At 37.7% G+C, this 6,477-nt stretch overlaps 1 protein-coding gene across 4 annotated transcripts in view; it reads left to right on the forward strand.

The window, feature by feature from the left end:
- The window catches only part of LOC124305937 (phosphatase and actin regulator 1-like), a 155,740-nt gene that overhangs the window by 88,785 nt on the left and 60,478 nt on the right, over positions 1-6,477 (forward strand). The window lies entirely within an intron of this gene.

Here is a 6,477-nt window from a genome sequence, read left to right on the forward strand (position 1 = left end):
AATCTATGAATATGAAGAGTCTTGTAGTAAACTACGAGCGGCGTGACTCCTCTTTTTTTCTTACCCCCTTTATCGTCGCTGTTTGCGACGGTAAATTTACGATGAATTTTTCATTCCATGCCTCTGAATTTTACGGTTTTTAGTGCTGCCGTAATTAGGATAATTCTTTTTTTTTCGGTTTCAATTTTCCTCTATAATTTATCCCCTATATTCTAACCTCGGATTTTTTGTTCTGCGGAATTTACCTTAGATCAAATTCTTCTTGCTGAACGGTCCATCTAACCTGGGTTTACAGTCTATGAGACAATTATTTACGCATGACATACTCAAATTTACCTCTCGACATCAATTTTGAATTTGGTTTTTTTCCTCCCGTTACTTGTTATTTCGGGTTGAACACCTTTGAACACCTTAACGTATAATATACTCGATAAATCATAAGGGGCTATTGTTTATACCGATCGTCGTCGATCAAGCGAACTTTTCAAATTACGCGCGCATTGACCGTTGGCGTTTGATTTGTTATTGAAAATTCGGTGTAATTTTTCACAATTAATTTGAACAAATGACAAAATTAGAACGGACAATATTTTCTACCCGATTCCGTCGCGTTTCTCGTTTCAGAATCGTCTTCAAAGGCATTTTGTGCTTTACGCGAAGTTTTCAGGAACCGATGACGACCCCTCTTAAAACCTCTGAATAATTTTACGTTTTAAAATGAGATATGCCGTGGATGAAAAAAGAAAAAGGGAGAAGGAATCTCATCACTGGTAAAAATATTACATCTCTTGCGTGATCGTTTAGCCCGAGAGCTGATCTCGATCTAGCTGACCCAAATTTTACTACCCTCTCAGTGACGTATACATATATGCGGTTCGTTAACTACGGACTAAGTCTGAACTAAATTTTAGCCGTTGGTTTAGGTTTAATTGAATCTCTTAGCCGCCCGATTACCCCAATGCCTGTAAATTTACTATACGAAAACCGCTTTATTTGCACATTCATGAAAGCTGCTGCTTAATTATTCTCCTCAATTCTTTCTCGTGGCTGGTTTCTGATGAGTTCAAGATTGATTTCTCATGACATCGAAATTAAATCAATCGTCATTGGTGTATAGAGGTTTTTATCTACGTATACGTATTATTATGTTACGTTTGTTTATTTGTCCTATACCATTCATTGATTCATCCGACTGCGATGAAACTTTGATCGATTATTTTGCGCACGCCAGCGACGGTTTCTGAATTAGTAGAATCACTTTACAATACGTGGCACGCGAGTCGTTTCAACAAATGAGTGTGTTTTGTATAGTTTAACGACAGTTCGTGAGTTTTCGAAACGCTTTCTTTGAGTGGCATTGCTATATGTGGGCAACAGCTATAAATATAATATGTATAAAACTCAAGTCTTTTGTGACGTAAGTTCGCTTATAACTCAAGAACGACTTAAGCGATTTTTATTTTTTTATTTATTTTTTTTATCCGAATAGAATTTTCATTTTATTAAATTTAATTTGGATGTAGGCGAAATCGCGACAATATTGTTACAACAATATAATCGTTGAAGCTCTTCTTCCGCATCGATATTAATTATCCGAAATATTGCGACGGTCTGCTGCTGCTGCGGTTACTTGAAAGAACTTCTCCGGTATCATTAATTATCTTGATAACATCGTGATATATACGTCACAGAGACGAACATTACGGTATAATTTTAGAAAAGACGAGGTAAAAAATTCTTGTTTTATTTTTATACCATATATATATATATATATTTTTTTTTTTCGTCTCAACGACAAGGAAGGGCTTTAGAATTCACAAGTTTTGAAGGTGCGCAATATTCATTACTCCGTTTTGTTACATACCTACGGCATATTCTCCGCACCGTTGAGTAATCATCAATGTATGGATGAATGCAGCCGAGTTTGAGTAATTGAGAACTCGTTTCCTCTTCTCCTCCGTGTTATACCTGCAAAACAGATTAATTTGCCAACTACTCGGGGCGTCATTAATCAACGGATACGTAGAAGCAGGGAACGTGGAACAGATCAAGGTCTTTTTCTGCATTTTTCACTTTCACTCTCCCTTTTTCTTGCGCCTTGTTTGTGTGTGAATTTGCCCTGAAATTCATTACACGTCGGTTTCTATCTCCGTAAATATCGATGCGAATAAAACGGAGTTTAAGGAAATTACGCGTCTGCACGAAGTCAGGATGGTGGAATATCTGGGATAGTCAGAATTTCGGCACGATGGTTTGGAGCCTCGTCCTTTTTCTGCTTCCGTTAGAACGATACTAGATTAAATTCTTGTTTATTTAAATACCGGTCGACTGTGCGGCGGAAAACTAATTAGTTCGGTGGGTTTGTTCGCGGTTGGATCATCGGCTAGGTAACACCAAGAGTCCATGGATGGTTGTTTGAATTTGGTAGGAAGGACGAAATTGAAGGGGAGCTCTTGACCTCGTCTCCTAAATTCGGGATTAACGATGCGCGTTTTGTCCAGTGGTCCTGGAAATATTCCGGAATTTTCGTTGTCCTTAAAAAAAAACTGGAAATATCCCTGAATTGTTTCTTGTTTTTAAGGTTTCCTGCGAATGATATATTTATTTTCGGTCGCTGAGTAATTGTTTTTTAAAAGTGGATTATCGCTTGGAAAAACCAAAACAATCATAATACAATAAAACTATTCGTATACAACATATTCTAACATCAATTTTGTTACGCTAAACCTTGTTACAAACATAATCAGTTCAAAGTTTTCTCGTTGGACACAAAAAGTGAATCTTTGTTAACCAGTGCTATTACACCTCGAAAATTTGCAACGCTTTCTTGATGCGTATAAATTTTCACTACATCGAAGATCTGTACGCTAAGCGCCCTCGGGCAGGCAGGCTTTTAACGAGTTGCGATATTCATGAGCTCTGAGTGTAATTTCATCGGTTCCACACTTTAGTCTGCCTGAGGATTCGTGTCCTTAAATTATCTCCGGAAATTCTTTTCGTTCTCGATTCTGCGAGCATGTTTCGTGTATTTCGGAGCTCGAGTCGGATTATTGCGAAGACGCGAGTAGGTCGAACATTAAATGTCTTACATCACTTGACTTTGTAAAATCAGGTATTATGTCGTAGAATTAATAATAAACGTCGCGGGTGTCGTTTGTTTACTTTGTTTTGCAAATGTCAAGCCATTCTTGTAACAATTAACCCTTGAATTCTGGACCCATAACATTATTCCAAATTGTTCGAGTCGCATTTACGAATTCTAACCCAGCCACGTAGACATTTGTGGAATTTCCGAGCCCCGAAGGTTTAACGACAAATCATTACGATCTAATTTTCAGCTGTAGCGTTACAATGCGAAACAATTCTTGCACGAGCAATTAACCGCTTGGGTAGAATTTTGATTGTAAAATCACTTTTATAAAATATGTAAGTGACTCCGTCATCTTTTCAAGTGTTTGAGTATATAAATTTGCAAAGTGTTTTGCATCCGTGAAATTACGTTCATAGTTATCCATCGGATTATCGTCGATACAACGAAACTTTTGACGATTTACTTATCATCGCGCAAACTTTCAAGCTCGCCAAATAAATAATTTCTCCGTAACGTTGAGAAGCGGGGATTTTCTAAACACGTCAAAGCGGCTCGTTTTCGCCCCTTTGTCTTCATCGTCGTGAACGTGAAAATGGGCGAGGATTCGCCTCGAAACCCTCGACGAAAAACCAACGAACCAACGGTGCTGAAGAAGATACGTTTCGCCGCGTGAACGCGTTACTTTACTGGGTCGACCTCTGAACCCGACCAACTCTTTTTCTCCTGCCCACCCGTAGTCGTAAAATCTATCCATGAATAAGTCAGTGTCTCGTACAACGGCTGCGGGGAAAAAAAAACACCCCCGGTTACATTGTACGGCGAAATTTCGTCAAAAAAGAAAGAAAGAAAAAAATTATAAAAATTATAAAAATAAAGAACAAAGATAAAACTTGATGAATTATGCGCAACTTGACTTTACAAAACTTTTTTTTTTTTTTTTTGTTTTCGACGATTCGCATAATCTTGATGATATTTAAAAAACTGTCCGTCCGTCGTAAACTAGATCGATATTTTTCTTTCTCTTTCACGTTTCTCCCGTTTCATCGTTATTTAATTCATGGCGGTGTAAAATATTTTAAAAATTTACGCGAAACTTGACGTTACAGTCGGGTTTAAGCATATTATATACTAACGTTATTAACGACGATCAATTACCTCGCGTGTCTCCGCTTCGCGCCGTTTTTACAACCCGTGTTACATCACACGCCGAGTTATCAGACGACCTTCGCGTTTCAGGTATGAAAATACGTACCCACAACCATCCACGATGTTCCGTCTTATAGTCGTATGATTTTCCATTTTTATCCGCGTATATTATTGCGGGGAAACCTCTCTGGCGATTCGTGAGTGAAGTGTGTAAAAAGTCATGGAGAAGGACAATACCGTGCGTGGATAACACTCGAGGAGCAGTGAGGAGAGAGAAATAGAAGAAGTGGTAGAAGTGTATGAAAAAGGAAAAAAACAATGAAAAAAAGAAAAAAGAAAAAGCAAAAGGGACCGCGATACCTGTTTGTGTGAAAATATACAACTTCTCACAGAAATTTTCTTCTCCATTCATAAATCTCTGCGCGCGTATTTCTGGAACTCGGAAATTCTTCGTTCGTATCTTCTTTCCAAGAAGATCTCCGTTAAACGAATGCGAAAACCTCGCGCGATTTATAACGTCGTCGTTGTTTCGTTTAACGCGTCCTCGTATTTATATACATATCTTCGCTTTTCGCGAATGTATCGCGCGACGTACATCGAAAAGGCATCAAAACTACTGCCGCTGATACACGTAGTCGAGGGAGATTGCAAATATCGATTTCTTTTGTTCTCTCTCTCTCTCTCTCTCTCTTTCCCTCTCTCTATATATATCTATCTTTCATTCATCTTTTTGTGTTTTTTTTTTTTCTATATGTATATCCTTTTCCATCCAACCGCAACGTCGAATTAAACTATCCGTCTGCATCGAATTTCTCACATTGACTGACAGCTTCGACGACGCGAACGTCGGTGAAAATTTATTGCAACTTTTCTTTCTTTTTTTTTTTTTTTCCTCAAATCGATTTCCGATATACGTGTGACAGAAGAAGGTTACGTAACATATATATATATATATATATATACAAGTCCGTAAGGTGTACATGTAAAAATAAGTTGAAAATATTAAAATATCGGTATTGACTTCCAAATATTCTTCTACCTCCTTCAGGTTTTACAACAATTTTTTTTTCAGTATACGTCAAAAAAATTTTGAGTGCATCTTAAGAAAAAGAAAGATAAAAAATGAACCGCGGTTAGAATTCCGTAAAGCGGGAGAAAGGGAGGCAAAGATGAATTCGTATGTTCGCTGGTGGCGCTCATCTTGATTAACGATCAGTCCCGATATCTTCTCGTCGAAGCTTTTCGGCTCAAACCCATATCGCTGATCCTGTTCCAACGTTTCTTCTCGAATCGGTCAGCCAAATACTCGGATCCGTTCGTTTGTTTGACGGAGCCAGAATAATCCATCTTCGAAGCTGCTGGGGAGAAACGACGAGGAATCGGCGCGGTATCAATCTCATTCTCTCTGGGAACGTCGCGCGTAACTTTATACCTGAGTCGTTTCGTTGGCGTGGAGTTCGGAAGATCGGAACCACGTATAAGGTGAGCCGAATTCGTAATAAGAAGCGTGTCACCCGCCCCTGACGACAAGAAGATGAATCCCCGTTTTCGTCTCGCGGGATAAGAGGAGGGGAAAAAAAAAAAGAGGAAGACTGTATTTGCGAAAGCGAACAAACGACGCGAGGAATTAAGCTGCAAACGATCCTTGTCGAGTTGAAACGACGCTAAATTTAATGACGAACGGATCTCTCGTTCAGTCCTCGTCAAAAAACTTGCCGCTTTCGAGTTGGTTGTTTTAGAATAAAATGCTTAGGACGGGGAAGAGAAATATTGAATGAGGTAAAACGAATATTTAGGAATAATGTATCAAAATTTTTGTGAATTTTCTTTGTTATTTAATAACTAAAAACATAATCTAAAAAAAAAAATAATTTAATGGAAACAAGAAACTCAGATGTAAATTAATTCACCTTTTTCAATGAATTATTTTTTTCTACCGGACAAGAATTTCGAGTTCCAAGATGCCAATTTTTTTTTTTTTTTTTTCATACGTTTCCAATACACTGCCAAATACCCTGTAAAATTTACAGCGGAATCAAAGGTTTCGTATTGAAAGGAAAAAAATTATTTCCATTTTTTTTTCCCCTCTGAAAATATAACATGTATTGCATCGGATAGTTCGTGTAACGACAAAACTTTGTTGTATTAAAATTTTTTTTTTGTCCGACTTCAATCTTGCATAATATACGGGTTAGAAAAAAAAAATTAAAATATTTCCGAAACGAGTGAATTGAAAAATC

This window comes from Neodiprion virginianus, chromosome 5 (assembly GCF_021901495.1).
Source record: "Neodiprion virginianus isolate iyNeoVirg1 chromosome 5, iyNeoVirg1.1, whole genome shotgun sequence".
Classification (NCBI taxonomy): Eukaryota; Metazoa; Arthropoda; class Insecta; order Hymenoptera; family Diprionidae; genus Neodiprion; species Neodiprion virginianus.